The sequence below is a fragment of the Microtus pennsylvanicus genome, chromosome 7 (genome assembly GCF_037038515.1).
Source record: "Microtus pennsylvanicus isolate mMicPen1 chromosome 7, mMicPen1.hap1, whole genome shotgun sequence".
NCBI classification, from domain to species: domain Eukaryota; kingdom Metazoa; phylum Chordata; class Mammalia; order Rodentia; family Cricetidae; genus Microtus; species Microtus pennsylvanicus.
Genome location: NC_134585.1, coordinates 116,812,342 through 116,830,065, shown reverse-complemented (window position 1 = coordinate 116,830,065; position 17,724 = coordinate 116,812,342).

Genomic DNA, 17,724 nt, shown 5'->3' with positions numbered 1-17,724 from the left:
GGATGACTTTGAAGGATGTCTTGTCCCTGGCCTCTTCCCTTTGTTCTCTGCTCCTGACCACTGTGAAATGAACATCTTTATTCCACTATGCCCTTCTGCCATAACATTCTGCTTCACTGTGGCCCAGAAACAAAAAATCCAGATGACCATGGACAATAAACCCCAAAATTGTGTGCCAAAATAAATCTCCTCATTTTGGATTGTTTTTCTTAGGTGTTTGCCACAGTATTGACAAGTCTGACTAACAAGGATTGGTACTTAGAAGAAAGGATGAAGACAACAGTTTACTAATCCTTGGCTGAAGCTGTGTCTGTATATCAGTTACCAGAGAGAAAAGGAGGCAAGAGCAGGAAGCTGACAATTAACCCCCTCCCTGTAGTAAGAAGGGGCCGCTTGTTGATCCCTGGCTGCTCATCCCTGAAATAACCATACAGAAACTGTATTAATTAAATCACTGCTTGGCCCATTAGTTCTAGCTTCTTATTGGCTAAATCTTACATATTAATTTAACCCACTTCTGTTCATCTGTGTAAGGCCACATGGCTGTGGCTTACTGGCTAAAGTTCTGGCATTTGTCTCCAATGGGACTACATGGTGTCTTTCTGACTCCACCCTTCTTTCTCCCAGCATTCAGTTTAGTTTTGCCCCTGCCTAGCTAAGTTCTGCCCTGTTATAGGTCCAAAGCAGTTTCTTTATTCATTAATGGTAATCACAGCATACAGAGGGAAATCCCACATCACCTCCCCCCCTCCACTGTACATCATATTGAACCTGGACCTTGTGCATACCAGGGAAATACTCAACCACTGAACTACATCTTTATCACTATTTTTAATTTTTATTTTGAGATAGGGTCTCATTGAGTTGCTTAGGCTGGACTTGAACCTGTAGCCTTGGTATGCCCTGAATTTGCGATCTCTCTGCCTAAGACTCCTGAGTGGTAAACCTGAACCAGCAGGTCCTGCTTTTTTCACAGTTTCAAAAGGCAGAAAAACTTGGATGAGGATCACTGCGCAGCTCCCAGCTACTCACTTCAGCCTCTAGAGAAGCTATAAACTTTGAAATTCACAAGGCTTAGATATTGATTTTCAGTTAGTCCACATCCAAAATCAGCTAGGAATCTGTGTGCCCTATGGAATACATATGTGCAACCACGTGCTGATTTTTGTAGACTTTATCATTTTCGTTGGATGAATCTAATGATCCTATTTCAGAACCTGGTGTATTACCTTATCTCACAATAAACAGATCCTAATTTGATCTGGGTGAAGTTATATAAAGAAATGCAGAAGTGGCTTATATAAGGACATCATCCACAAGGTGCTGAGACATTGCCTTGTTTTTGAAAAACAAATTATAACATGGCCGCAGATATCAAGTGTCAAAGCTTAGTCTTTTGGAACTCATCATACTGTCTGCTTTAAATGCCCTGATAATCACACCTGTATTTGTTTAAAGATACGGGCTACAAATAACGGTAGGTTCAGTGATAGTAGCAATAAAGCTTTATGTAGCCTCTACATGCCTAAATATATTAATTCAATCAATCTTTACAACAACTTCATGAAATAGATACTATTATGACCCCATTTTATGAATGAGAAGCACGAGACAGAGACACTGAATAAGGCATCCAAGTTCATACATTCATTGTCAGAGCTGAGATATAAGTCTAGCTCTTCAGCCCCCAGTGCCTTTTTTTTAAACACAGCTTGGGTGTCTCCACAGAGTTCCCTATAGACCATCATATCCACAAAGAAAATCCACAAGGAAATGGTTATTTATAAGCATACATCCTGGAGTCAATCAGGATTTCCCAAATTTTGTTAAGTGTGATCACTTATTAGGCAATAAAATATAACCCTTACCGAGCCCTGGCTTTATCCTAATTGCTTCCTGTTTATTAGCTATTTAATCCTTACAATGAAAGCTGGGTAAAGGCCGTGTGCTACCAAGCGTGATGACCTAAATTTAATCCCTAGGATGCACGCACAGGTGGCAGGAGAGAAACAGCTCCGACAGATTTTTCTCAGACCTCCGCATGAACACCTACACACATACACCTAAGGTACATTTTGAATAAATAAACACACGTAATACAATTTAACCCTTCATTGGTTCTGAGGTGTCCTGTTGTTAATAGAAGGTGTGTGCGGGAGTCGCTTGCTATATTGTCATTCACAAGACTTTATAATATCTGACTACAGATGTCTTTAAAGCACCTTAAAATAATGAGAGAAAATATGCCAAGGAAGCCACACATCTTACTTTTTATTCTAAACATTAAAAATACATGATTATTAATACTAGGCAAACATAGCTTTCCATTAAGAATTCCAAATCTTAGAGCCCCCAAGACTCTTGAAGTACTTGCTATTCAACTGAAACTTGCTACTAAAATTAAAATTAGGTGAGTATTAAAACTGAATTTATTTACTTAACACTAATTTATTAATGTTTTAAGTTAACATACAAAGTAGTGGGTTTCATTGTGATATTCCTACACTGATTTTGTGTGATTTCTCCCTGACTCCCTGTCCCTGTCCCTGACTCCCTGTCCCAGTCTCTGTCCCTGTCTCTGTCCCTGTCCCGGTCCCTGTCCCTGACTCTCTGTCCCTGTCCTGGTTCCTGTCCCTGACTCCCTGTCCCTGTCTCTGTCCCTGTCCCGGTCCCTGTCCCTGACTCTCTGTCCCTGTCCTGGTTCCTGTCCCTGTCTCTGACTCCCTGTCCCTGTCTCTGTCCCTGTCTCTGCCCCATCTCCTTCCTATTCTCCTCCTCCCTCCATCAGTTCTCTCCTTGTGCATCAGGCATTCCACTGCCCTCTCCTCTCTTTTCTTCCTTCTGTCCGCATACCTTAGGATTTCTTTTTCTCTTCTCACGGTCACCTTTCTAATTCCATGACATTATATATAGGCGCACACACATACAGATTAGAATCAAGGCTCTGCATAAGAGGGATAATGCGGCATTTGTTTTTCCGAGTCTGGCTCATTTCCCTTAATACAATGATCCAGTTCTATCCATTCTGCGACAAATGTCACAGTATAAATTTTCTTTATGGCTGAGTGAAATTTCACTGTATATATGGACTTCATCTGTTGATGGATGTCTGAGATGGTTCCATTTCTTAGTTGTGGGAAACACTGCAGCAATAAGCCTGGATGTGCAAGTATTTTTGTGGGAGGCTGATTCAGAATCCTTTGAGTTTGTATAAGGAGTGTTAAAGGCGCATCACACAGCAGATCTAGTCATAGCTTGTTTGAGAATCCTCTGTATTAATTCCACAGTGGCGGTGCCAGTTTACACCCTCAGCAGCAGTAAATAAGGTTCCCTCTTCTCTCCACCCATTGTTTTTGTTTGCTTTTTTTGTTGACGACATTCTGACTGAAACGTTCTAAGATGGAGCCTCAAAAGGTGTTAATGTGTATTTTGCTCATGGCTAGGAATCTCATGGCTAAGCATCTTCTCAAATATTATTTTCTGTTGAGAACTTTCCGCTCAGGGCTGGAGAGAGAGAGAGAGAGCTCAGCAATTACAAGCACACACTGCTCTTACAGAGGACCTGAGTTCAGTTTTCAGCATCCTTGTCTGGCTTCTCACAATCTCCTGTAACTCCTGCTCCAGGGGGATCTGACACCTCTGACCTCCATGGGTCCTGCCCCCACATGCACCAAATTCCACATATACATTTAATTCACAATAAAATTATTTAAAAATAACTTTCTGCTTAGTTTCCTAGAATGTTTATTGGTTGAAATGTAATTTGTGTGTGTGTGTGTGTGTGTGTGTGTGTGTGTGTGTGTGTGTGTGTGTGAATGTGTTTAGGTTTTGGATCAAAGAACAGAAATGTGTCTGCAGCCTTCATATACACTGGGTAGTAGAGGCATGCAGGTTGTGGAGATAGAGGCAGAAATGCAATGAAGTCTGAGGCTGAACTTCTCCATGCATGGGAATAGCCTAGAAGGAATGGCACAGGTCATTGCCCGTACTACCAACCTCACAAAAATGCAAGGAATGAACTGCTGAACTTGGCTCTAGTCTTACCTATGGGCAGGTCTGGGAAGACACAGCCTTATGACAAAGATAAACCAGTAGGGTTTGCACATCTCCTCCATGCTTTAGTCACAGAAAGCCCCAAATGCAAAGGAAGACCCCCAAGGCCCAAGACCAAAGTCATAACTCTCAGGTGTGTATATGTGGGGGGAGGTCCCCACAAACCAGAGGATTTTGAAGGAACATAGTCTCGTGCTGTGGGGCAGTGTCTTTTATCCTGTCACTTGTATTATTTTAATAAAACACTGATTAGCCAATAGGAAGTATAGGCTGGGTGACCAGGCAGAAAGTAGAGGCGGGGTGATGAGAACAGGAGAATTCTGGGAAGAGAAAATACTCAGTCTGCAATCGTCACTCAGACACAGAGGAAGCAAGATGAGAATGCCTCACTGATAAAGGTACTATGTCACATGGCTAACATAGACAAGAGTAATGGGCCAATTTAAGATGTAAGAATTAGTTAATAAGAAGCCTGAGCTAATAGGCCAAACAGTTTATAAGTAATGTAGGCCTCTGTGTGTTTCTTTGGGACTGAACGGCTGTGGGACCAGGTGGGACAGAAACCTCTGTCAACAGTCTCCCCTGTCACTTTTTAGTGGTAAAGGACCCAGGGACTGGGCTTGTTTGATCACTGAGACTGGCAGCCCTCCTGTCACCTTCAGAGACTAACACTAAAGGCAAACAGTGGAGTACAGAGGTCACATGCAAACCATCCAGGAAGAGACGCCAGCACGGATTAGACTTGACATTCCACCTGTTTCTGATTTCATATACATATGTGGGTATATTCTGCCACAATTTCTATACCCTCACCATGCTTCAGCACCCGAGTCCAGGGAAAGCGAGGTCGCTGGACTGTCAGAGAACGTTTCAGAGTCCTGCTTTTAAAAATGATCAAGCTTGGCATGGCGGCACATGTCTTCATGCTCAGTGCTTGGGAAGTATATCTCTGTGAATCCAAGGCCAGCCTGGGTTAGATAGTGAGTTCCAAGCCAGTCAGGGTAACATAGTGAGACCCTGTCTCAAAAAGAAAAAATCAGTGAGCATATAATAATAATAGATATTTTGGATGCAAGCTGGGTGGGATAGGAAGAGAGAGGCAGTATCCGGGGATAATAGCCCCTGCAGGAAGACTAGAAAGTATAGGGGGATGAAGAATGTCTGTGCTCACTATGTTGCCCTGGACAGGCATAGTAGCCACCTGTAAGGCAAGCATTTAGGAAGCAAAGCCAGGGAACTCCTGGGGCAAGCTGACTAGTTACACTAGCTATAATTGTTATACTCCAGGCTCAATGAGATACTTGCCTCAATAAACAAAATCACTGAGCAATTAAATAAGATTCCTGGCATCAACATCAGTCCTTCACATGCATGCAGGCATGTGTGCATCACACACACCCTCATGCATGCACACACAAACAGGTGTATTCACAAACATGGATGTACACACATATACATGTGAACCTACACATATGTGAATGTATACACACACATCACAAATACATATGCATACATGTAAGCACTAAAAAAACCATAGAAAATCTTCATGACCTTGGTCTAGATAATGGTTTCTTAGGTGTGACACTGAAGGCACATAAAGCAAGCCAAGAATGTTAGCATGTGCCTGTAATCACTATACTTAAGAGCCTGAGACAGGACTTGAGCTTGAGGCCAGCTTAGGCTACGTAAGCATTTAATGGAGTACATGTTTTTAGAGTATTTCCTTACAACATTCTGAATTTCATTGGTGTCTGGTGTAATGTGTTCCCCTGCTTCCCATTCACTTCTAATGCTGTTCACTTGGGTCCTTTCTCTCTCCTGGTTACCTGGGTCAACGATCTGTCCATCTTGCTTATCTTCTCAAAGAACCAGCTATGAGATTTGTTGATTTTTTTATATTGTTTTTCTTGTTTCTATTTTATTAATTTCTGCTTTGATTTTCATCATTTCTTGGCATTGGCTGTGCTTATATTTGGTTTATTCTCGCTTTTCCAAAAAGCAAGTTACATTGTTAAGTAATTTATTTGGGCTTTCTGATTTCTTAATGTAGACACTTAGAACACTTAGAGCTATAAATTTCCTTGTAGGATTGCTTTCAGTGTGTCCCAGGGGTTTTGTTGTGTTGTGTTTTCATTTTCATTTAGTCCCAGGATTTTTGATTATGATTTTTTTCAGTTTATCAATGATTTCTTCATTGGCTATTCATCATTCAATAATGAGTTGTTTATTCCCCATGAATTTGTATAATCACTAGAAATTTGATTGCTATCAGTTTTAAGTTTTATTGCGCTATGGTCAGGCAAGATGCACAGAGTTTTTCAATCTTTCTGAATTTGTTAAGATTTGCTTTGTATCCTGGATGATGATCTATGTCAAAGAACTTCCATGTGCTTCAGAGTATAGTGCATATTCTTTGGTGTTTGGGTGGAATATTCTCTAGATGCCTGTTATGTCCTTTTGATGTATAATGTCATTTAGTCCTGATATTTCTTTGCTTATTTTTTATGTCCAGATAACCTATTTAAGAAAGTAGGATCATGGCATATAGTGGTGGTGCACATCTTTAATCTCAGCAGAGGCAGAGGCAAGTGGATTTCTGAATTTGAAGCCAGCCTGGTCTACAGAGTGAGTTCCAGGACAGCTAGGGCTACGAAGAGAAATCCTGTCTCAAAAAAAAAAAAGCAGGACTTTGAATCACCTTATATTAATGAATTGTTGTTAAGCTCTGTCTTTAATACAGTATACACATCAATAAAAGCGGGTATGCCAGAGTTTGATGCCCTTATGTTTTGCATAGTAATGTCTTCTTGGTTAACTGTTTCCTTGGTTAGACTGGCATCCCTCTTTATCTTCTCTGATTAGTTTTAGCATCGTCTATTGTGTCAGATATTAGGACCGTTATGCTTGTTTGCTTGCTAGTCCCATGTGACTGAAGTACCGTCATCCCTCCTTTTACTTTGTATATCCTTTTGCTGGGTCTACCTTTAATGCTGTGCTTTTTTGTAGATAACAGATAGTTTCTTGATCTATCCGGTTAGCCTATTTTCATTGGAGAACTGAGTGTATTGATATTCAGAGTTATTATTGAAATGTGTATGTTAATTGCAGCCACCCCGCTGTTGAGTTTTGGTGGTGATGCTTGTATTCTTAGTGATACTTTGCGTTTTAGTGATTATGGTTAATATTTTTTCTATAGTCTCTCAGCTATGCTTGTTCCTCTCTGCAGCCTGAAATAATGCTCCCTGTATTTTACTTAGCTTTAGTTTGTTGGATATTTAAGGCTGTTTATATCACAGGAAGTTTTTCTTTCTCTTTCAATTATGGTGGATAACTTTGCTGGGTATATTAGTCTAAGTTAGTCAACATGGTAGTTCAGTATTTAGAATGCATTGTTCTAGGCTCTTCTGGATTTCAAAGAATCCACTGAGAAATCAGTTGTTATTCTGATGGATTTTCTTTTATATGTGATTTGTGTTTATTTCTCTTGCAGCTTTCAATACTCGTTCTTTGTTTGGTGTACTTAGTGTTTTACCTATGATACCCTATGGGAATTTTCTTTTCTGGTGTTGCTTATTTAGTGTTCTTTGTGCTTCTTGCATATTTATGGGTATGTGTTTTCTTAGTTTGAGGAACTTTTCTCCTATGATCTTGTTGTAGATCTGGTCTATGCCACTGACCAGGAATTCTCCCTCATCTATTGCTACAATTTGAAGTTTTGGTCTTTTCATGGTGTACCACATATCCTACATGTTCCTTTACTGTCTTTACTTTTTTTTATATTCTTTGCTTATTTCCTCTAGATCCTCAGCTTTATCTTTGAGTCTTGATATCCTGACTTCTGCTTGGTTCATTCTACTTGTAAGGCCTTTAGTTATTTAGTTGAGTGTTAACAGAGGTTTCTGTCTGGCCTGGTCCGGCAGCCATTCAGTCCCAAAGAAACACACATAGGTCTACATCAATTATAAACTGGTTGTTCTGTTAACTCAGACTTCTTATTAACTACTTCTTAGATCTTACCTTAATCATAATTCTTGTCTGTGTTAGCCACATGGCTTGGTAACTTTTATCAGTTAGGCATTCTCATCTTGCTTCCTCTGTGTCTGGGAGACAACTGCAGACTGAGCCTTTCCTCTTCCCAGAATTCTCCTGTTCTGATCATTTCACCTATACTTCCTGCCTGGCTACTGGCCAATCAGCATTTTATTAAACCAATACAAGTGACAAATATTTACAGTGTCCAAGACCATTGTCCCACAGTAGTTGAGTTATTGGATTTTTCAATTTTATCTTCATTTCAGCTTGAGTCCTCTCCAAAGCGTCTATCTTTTTGCTAAAATCTATGTTCAAATCCTGGATTGTCTTTGTCGTTTCCATTGTGTTTTCTTGGGTGTTATTTAGGTGTTTGTGATGGTTTCAATGCAACTGGCCTCCATAATCTCAAAGGGAGTGTCACTATTAGGAAGTGTAGCATTGTTGAATTAGGTGTGGCCTTGTTGGAGGAAGTGTGTCACTGTGGGGGTGGACTTTGAGGTTTCCTATGCTCAGGATACCACCCAGTGTCCAGACCACTTCCTATTGCCTGTAAGATGTCGGACTCTCAGCTATTTTTCCAGCACCTAGTTCTGCCTGAATGCCACCATGCTCCCTGCCATGATGATAATGGACGGAATCTCCAAAATGTAAGTGAGCCACCAGAATGAAATGTTTTCCTTTTTAAGAGTTGCCATGGCTATGGTGCCTTTTTACAGCACTAGAAACCCTAACTAAGACTGTATTTATTCTCTTTAAGTTCATTCTAGGCAAATTCATCGAGCTGTTTCTTTGTGTCTTCTTTAAACTCCTTGAATTCTTTAATGAATTTTTTAAATTGTTCTTTTAAATTCTGTGTCCCGGAGTTCATCTAGGTAATTCTCATCAACAAACATATCCCTAGGACTAATAGATTTTGGTGGGAAGATATGTCTTAAAGTTTCATATTGCTTGTAGTTTTGTGATGAGATCTGGACATATGAATTTCATTCACTAGTTTTGGGTCTGATATGGACAGAGCATGTTGGGAGAGAATATAGAATGTGTGCAAAATCATATGGACACAGGAGACTGGACTGGCATGCAAGATGTGTGTCCTGGAGCAAGCCTGGAGTTTAGGGAAATATCTTGGGATTAGGGAGGGTGTGTGGACTAAATGAATTCACCTGGCTAGACCCTGGTAAAGGATATGCAGCATTTAGCTGGGCAGAGATGTTGAATGTGGCATGGGAAGGGACTATAGGTCGAGAGCAGGAGGTTAGGTTCCTGGCACAAGCCTAAGAGTTAAGGATGCTGGAGACTAGGCTGGGGCATTGGCTGTGGGACCCTGACTAGATCCAGAGATTGAAGAGGGTGCATGGAGGAGGAGATCAGTTGGACTCACCCAGCTAGACCACAGCAAAGGACCCCAAAGTTCTCAACAGGACAGGCATCTCTGAAGGGAGCACTGTGTGAGTTACACCTGTGAAGGAAACACCTAAGCTTCAGTGGCACTGGGGCCCCAGGCTGCTAGAGATACTGGGAATGTGGAATGTCTGTTGGGGAATGCGTCAGGCACTGAGCGGAGTTTTCCTAAAAGAGAAGTCATGTGTGCTACAGCTGGAAGCGTCTCAGGGCAATGCTGTCCAGGCCCCTTGGAACTCAACAAGTTCCTGCTAGACACAGAGTTACAGAATTTTGTGCTTTCCTGACTGACTTCTGCTCTTGTTTTGGTCACATATCTCCTTGGTAGAATGTCTTTCCTCCCTTTTGGGATGGAAATCTATGCCACTTTATATAGAAAATACATTACTTTTTTTCACGACTTTCTAGGAGCTCACAGTTAAAGAGATCACCCTTGGAATGCTGTTGGGTTGTTGAGATTATGGGAACTTTCAGATTAAGTGCATTTTGTGTTCTGAGATGGACCCAGGCTTTGATGTGGTCAGGTTTGATTTGACCCCATAGGGTCATGTCTCGAATGCTTGATTCCCAAATTGAGGCAATCTTTTGAAGGAGTTTTAGAAGCAGGGGTCGGCAGTGTAAATAAGTCAGTGGTGGTGGTGGTGGGGCTTTAGTTACTCCAACTGTGATTCTGGCCCTTCTTTCTCTGATTTCTGGCCCATGCTATGTGGATAGCCACTGCTTCTCACTCCTGCCTCTGTGGATGGAGATGCTTAGGGCTGACTACTCACCATGAACTGATTTCCCTCTGAAACCGCGAGCTGTAATAAACAGTTCCTTTTTTATGATCTTCTATCGGGAGTTTTGGACAGAGATGAGAAAACTCTGTGTAGCCCAGGAGGTTTTAAACTCACGACCCTTCTGCCTTAGCCTCTCTGGTGCAGGCACTCACCACCACAACTGAATACTCTTTGTGAATGCATACAACACTCTAGAACTTTCTAGTGAGTCCAAAAATTAAAAAAAATGAATAAGTAGAATAACAAAATTTTGGATTTATTTTCATTTCAATTGATTTCTGTCCAAATATACCTCATTATTGGCCATAAATCTTCATAAAATTTTAGAAAAGATATAAAGTATATCTCTGGGCATAATAGTATTAAACTAGAAATTAATAACAGGGAGATAAATAAAAAATCACAAAGCATTAGGAAATTAAACAGCATACATCTAAAAACCTGGGAATAAGAAAAAGGGAGTCACAACAGAATTAAAAGTATCTGGGACAAAATGATGTAAAAATGGTAATAAAAATTTAATATTAAAATTGTGGGGTCAAAATATTTTATTCAGAATATTGCTTAACAAAAATATCTTTTTAAATGGTATTATTAGAAAATAAGAACTTTTTAAAAGATTTAATTTTTTTTAATTGTACGCATGTGGGCATTTTGCCTGCATTTGTGTGTGTAGCACAAGCATGCAGTGCCTGACAAGGCCAGAAGAGGGCAGCAGATCTCCAGGAGCTGGAGTTAAACGGTGGTTGTGAGCTGCTATGTGGGTGCTGGGAATTGAACCTCCCTCTTCTAGAAGGGCAGCCACTCAAACACTGAGCCATCTTTCCAGTCTTTGGGGAAGTTTTAAAAGGATACATCATACTTCTACTTTAAGAAGCAGGAAAAATAAAACCACAGAGCAGGAAAAAAAAAACCGAAGTCAATGAAGCCCAAAATGCTGTTCTTTGAAAACACTTTTGCATGGATTCTTAGGGTTTCGTGAGTTTCTTGAATCCAATGAAGAATAGGAGAAAACCCAAAATACCCTTGAAAAAAATGGGAAGAAAAATAAAACTGGCAGTTGAGAGTTGTGAAGTGCTTTTCCCACGCCAGTCAAATTAATAGACGTGAGATGCTCCCAAGGAGACTCACATATGTGTAGTCTTAAAAGGAGTTATCACTGAAGTTTAGTAAAGCAAAACGTCCTCCAAATAAATGATTCTGGGAAGACTTGATACCTGACTGAGAAAAAACATTCACAGAGCCTTTATTCTGCACCTTTCGAATCTAATTCGTGAAGAATCATAAGTATAGATAGGATGGAAAAACAGACATATTTTCACAACTTCGTGTACAAAGTTTTTATAGGGCACAGAAAGAATGATACATTGGACTTCATGAAAAACTAAGAGGACTTCTGCTCCACACACATGTAGTCTTTTCACACCTCATGAGAACATATAAAGAGTTTTTATTCGCCAATTAGGAAAGGGTTATAGCCCACTTAAACATGAGCGAAAGGCTTGAATGTTGTGTTTCTGTTGTGATCAGACAGCTTATAGAAGACGGGTTATTTTGGCTTACACTTCCAGAGCAAGAGTCCATAAAAGCCGGGACGGTATGGAAGTAGGAAACTAAGAGCTCGGGCCTTCAATTATGACCATAAAGCAGAGAGAGCAAAGTGGCACTGGGGTGAGGCCATGAACTATTAAGGTTTGCCCCCTGTAATACAAGGGCCCACATCCTAGACTTCCCCAAACAGTGCCACCCACTGGGGACCAAATGCTGAAATACCCTAGCCTATAGGGAACAGTCCCACTCAAACCACAGACTCAAATGTCCTATAAGCATATGAAACAGTGATTAAAATCATGCAGAATTTGGTAAAGCCATAATCAAACACCACTGCATACAATACCAAGACAGCTCAAGTTAGGAATATCGCACTGCGGCTCATTCGTATTGCTAGGATTGTGACCCAAACAAGAATTCTAGAAAGCTCTTTGGCAGTTTATAAGAAAGTTAACTGGTTAACATTTGCTTAGCTTATGATACATATATAGCATAATATAGATCCAAGATATATGAATGTGTGTGTTTACAGTCAAGACTTCTGTAAGACAGTCTGTATCTACTTTATTTGTTAACATACTTAAACTGGAGGAACCCGGATGTTTATCAACACAAGTGTAGGTGAACAACAGCATAATTTTCTGTTGTGGAATATTACTTTAACTATGTAAATGTGTTACATTTGTTTATGCTGCTTTGGATTGACTATGTAAAGATGTGTTGCTGTTTGCCTTGCCTGCCTATGGCACCTGATTGGTCTAATAAAAAGCGGAATGGCTAATAGCTAGACAGTAGAGGGGTAGGCAGGGCTGGTGGGCAGAGAGAGTAAGTAGGAGAACGAGGGAAGAGAGAGTGAAGGTGAAAGAGAGGGTAACACCTGGGGCTAGGCAGCCAGGCAAATGCCAGCCAACCAGACATGGACTAGGACATACAGAAGAAAAGGTAAAAATCCCCAGGACAAAACGTGATGAAGAGAAACAAGTTCATTTAAGTTCTAAGAGCTAGTGGGTCAAGCACAAGCTAAAGCTGAGCCTTCATAACTAATAAGAAGAAATCATGTCATGATTTGGGAGCTGGTTGGTGACTCCAAAGAAAGCCTACTACAATTTATCTCCTTAAAATAAAAAAAGGACAAACCACTTATACACAAGCTGGTTAATGAGAACGACATTATTATCTCTGTGTAAGAAGAATGAACTTATGTCTCATAGTGCAGCAGGACCATTATAGCTAGCAATAATTTATCACATTCTGCAAGATTACTGGAAGAGAGAGATTTTAATATTCTTGAGATAAGTGTTTGAGGTAGTGTCCATGCCAGTTAATCTAACTTCATCATTACACATTGGATACATGTATCAAAGTATCATGCCATGCCCATAAATAGTTATATCAATTAAAAAGGAACCATACAAACGAATCTTTGAAACACTGTAAGGAAAAAGCTAGATATGAAACCATATATATTGGGTCATTTCTTATATATGAAGTTCAAGAAAAGGCAAAATCAACTATGGCAACGAGGCAGCTGCAAAGACAATGAGAATGCTTTGCTTGATCTGTATTACGGCTACAGAGTTTGCCAAACTGTATTGAGTTGTACACATAATATGTGCTTTGCGATAATCAAATTATGGCTTCACAAAATGCAACTAGAATATATGGGCTGGAGAGATGGCTCCATGGCTAGGAACACTGGCTGCTCTTCCCCAGTTCCAGACCTGGCTTTATTTCCCACCACTCACAGGGCAGCTTATCTGAAACTCCAGTCTCAGGGGATTTGACACCCTTTTCTGATCTTCATGGATACTACATGCATGTGACACAAGACATACATGTAACAGAACACTACATATATAAAACAAAATCTCCAAAAAATATGAGCTGGAATCACACACACACACACACACGCACGCACGCACGCACGCACACACACACACACGCACGCACGCACACACACACACACACACGCGCACATATACACGTGAGCACACACAGCATCTTTGAGTCTTAGTTTTTTTACACTGTTCTTCTTTCTCCTTGAAATCATACGTACACAGTTTTCTCTTAGAATTTTCTCAATATCCTTTCACTCTTGACATATCTTCTTGAAGGATAAGTAATTTAACAGTATAGATGTTCTTACAGGAATGTTTATGGCTGTAATATTTTTGTAGATAAGAATTGCATGAAAATGAAGATGGAAATTTTTACTTCTCAAAGCTAGAGAAGCATGACACGAATAAGTTACAATACCATACAGAAAAACCCAGGGAAGTGTCGATACTTGTAACAACACTATAGGAAGTCTTGGTGATTGCCCTGTCAGTTTCTATGAAACAAAAATGTTTATTAATACCTGATATATATGCATGTATCAAAATTTGCCCCCAATTTACAGATGAAATACTTTCAGTAAGGTCTTTCACAAGACAAATGCGATGACACTCAATCTAGATTATCATCAATTTGATGAAAAATGAAGCTACCCCAGCCAAGTAGATCTTCCCCCACTGCCATCATAAGCATATAAACGCTGCGGGTGTGCTTAAGACACTGGAGCAATGTTTGATTTAATGTGGAAAGAATAGGGAAGCTGTCCACCCAGAATTCTGTATTCGGAGAAAGTGTTTCCTAGAATCAAGGTTAAAGCAAGAACATTTGCAATAAAGGAAGTTAAGAGAGTAAGTTGCACCACAGAAATGAAAAGACAAATTGTCCTTCCGGCTGAAGGAAAATGATAGGAGAGTCTTGAATATCAAAGCCATCATGAAGAGACCCAGAAAGAACAGATATTGGGGTAGACTGAAGAGGCCCCTCTTACCTGACTGCTAATCAGCCCTTCTTTCAACTCTGCTGAAAGCTAAATCTGCTTTAAGCATTTTCTCATCCCACAGAATTTATCTCAGCAATCGAGTGACTTCTCTAACCTTAAGTCTAATTGCTATTTTTATTGCAACCTAGAGAGGTTTCGATGCCTTCAGGGAAACACTAGAGTAATATTCAGAGAGAGGCAGAACAGGGCTTCAGACCTATGCAGGGTTCATTCACTGAGGAAGTTGTATTTACAGCTGAGAACCATGTGACATGGAGAACTTAGTTTGGCAATTGGAGAAGGCTGTGGAAGCACAGAGGGAGCAAGCTGGCACTTTCTTAGTGACCAGGGAACCAGAGAGACGGCATCCCTGCTGGACCTCAATGGTCGTGTGTTTGCTGCTGATGCCGCTGCAGGAACCTGTGCCAGTCTGAAGTCAGCTGAGAACAGGTTTACCTTCTTTCTGAGTTTGCTCTTGTCATTGGTGATTCCGAAGGCTGGAGCCAACCAAGAGCTCTTACTGCTCGGATGTGCAGTTTTCAGATTCTCCACCTTTATTGTTCCCAGTCCACTGAGTGGGGGTCATTGGTGCCATCTGTGTAGAAGTCATGAGCAAAGAACAACTCTTTAAGTGTTGGGTGGTGGCTTACTTCAGCACTAGATGGTGCCCCCTAGTGTTACAGTACTTGTATGCAGGCCTCTGGTGCAAAGATGCTTGCTTAGCTTTTTGGAAGTCAAGGTCACCGGTACTAGTTCCCAATCTTCATGTACTAGTTCCTAGTCTTCATGTAGGGAGGCAAATGCTGTTTTAACTAACTCTCTTTTTATTTTAGTAATAAAGACTTGGGAGCCGGATGTTGGGGTAAAAACCTGCCAGCTCAGAGAGGCAGAGGAAGCAGCCAGCTGCCCTTCTGTCTCCGCTGTCTTCCCAGGAAGAGAGTTTTTCTCTCATCCGGTATGAAACAGAAACCCCTCCAACCAGATGTCCCTCCCTCCTACTTCCTGTGCCTCTCTCTCACTGACCTCCTGACTTACCCTCACTCTCTATGGTTTCTCCCAGTTGACTGGTTGCTTGCTCTGCCTCTTCACCTATGGTTGATTTTATTTAAATAATGAAATCTTGGGATTTACAGTATGATCAAATATCACACAACACTCTGAGCCCTCCAGAGAGAACGGGGTCCCTTCCATCTGTCCCATTGTGCTTCAGAAGGGCACAAATGATGAGGAGGGGGCTGAATACCAGCTCACATGACTGGTAGAAGTTATTCCCTCTATCAATCAGTAGAAAACACAGGTCCTTAAGCTCCAACCTAAACTCATGCTCAACAGCCACACAGTGCTCCTAACACCCAACTGTCCCCCACCCAAAACACACCCTCTTATCAAAACACTTCTCTTGAGTCACAGTTCCATCTAGAATATTCCACAACTAAAGACTTAGCACAACTCACTGTTCACTGACACTCCTTATAAGGAATAGTGAGGAAATGAAAAGAGGGGGTGTCTACTGACTTTATACACATGGAGAACAACAAGGAGGCCATTGCACATGGCAGCTACAGTCCCCATCACCTACTGCATCGCACCAAAGGCTCCCATCAGCAGCACCAGTATCTAAGGGCATATTAACCGTTATGGGATCTATTGACTCACAGAGCTCAAGTGTAAAGCATCTTGCTTGGTAAACCTGAGCCTGTTGCAGGGCTCCACTCAAACCTGGCAGCTTTTGGAGGACCAAGTAAATGACCCAGAATAACACACAGATAAGGAATACATTGACACCAGTATCCAGATGCCTGCTCCGTTTGCATCCTGTGTCTTCTCCCCACTCCATTGTAGAGGAAATCAGATGCAATAACTCATCCTTTACAGGAACTGGCTCTAAATGCCCCACAGCCCTGGGCCCTCAGAATTTTACTAATGCAGAAGGACTCTGAAAATTTTTTCAGTTATATTTCCTACCCTTAGACATAAATGCTTGCAACTAATTTGACAGTAGTTACATTTTTGTTCATTTGGTAATCATAATCTCAGTGCAATGGAGCAACTTGTAGCTTGGTTACCATTCTATTGCTGTGAAGAGACACTTAAAAAAGGAAGCATTGAACTGGGGGCTTGTTTAGAGTTTCAGAGAGTGAGTCCATGACATCATGGTGGCAGGCATGACACTCGAGCAGTAGATAAGAGATTACATCTGATCCAGGCAGGGAGGAAGGGAGGAAAAGAGGGAGGGAGGGAGAGAAAAAGAGGGAGGGAGGAAGAGAGAGAGAGAGAGAGATATTGGGCCTGGTATGGGTTTTGAAACCCAAATGACACACCCCTTCAACAAGGCCACCCCTTCTATGTCTTCCTAAACACTCCATAACAACTGAGAACCAATCATTCAAGTATCTGAGCCTCTGGGGACCATTCTCATCCAATTCCATGACGTGTTATGTAGAAGAGGGCCATGATGATCAAGTCAGTTGCAGAACAGGGCTAAAGGGTTGAAAGATTGAAACACCCCTAGGATGCGACATTGCCTCATTACTAGTTGAAAACACTTGCTCTGGGTGCTCTTTGAATAACAGGTACGGAGGAAAATATGCCAGATCAATGGTTGCATACAGGATTCCAGGGGTGTGTTAATACATGCAACTAATAAACCTGCATCTGCTGTAGCTGCTCTGGCCAGCGTCACTGTCTAGTAAACTCCCCAACAACTCATACAGACCCAACAGATAAGAAGAGTGGGGATGATAGGAACGACCACCACGCGTCCCTCAAGTCGTTGATGGTGACACTGCTGTCTGCAGCCCACCAGGAATGAACTCTTGAGTTTTGCTGGTTTCTTGTCCATGTTTCTGCAACCAAGGCAGCAAACTGTCAGAGCCTGCTCAATTATTGAAGATTAGCAGTTATTTTTCTGTCCCTGTGACTTAAAACCTTGACCAGGGAAACTTAGAGAAGGAGGAGTTTCCTCAGGCTTACTGTTCAGCTTACTGTCTGTCACCTTCATGGCAGGAAGGCGCGGTGCCTGGATCAAAATGTCGAGTGCTCAGATCTTGAACCGCGAGCATGAAGCAGACAGAGCTTTAGAAATGGCGTGAA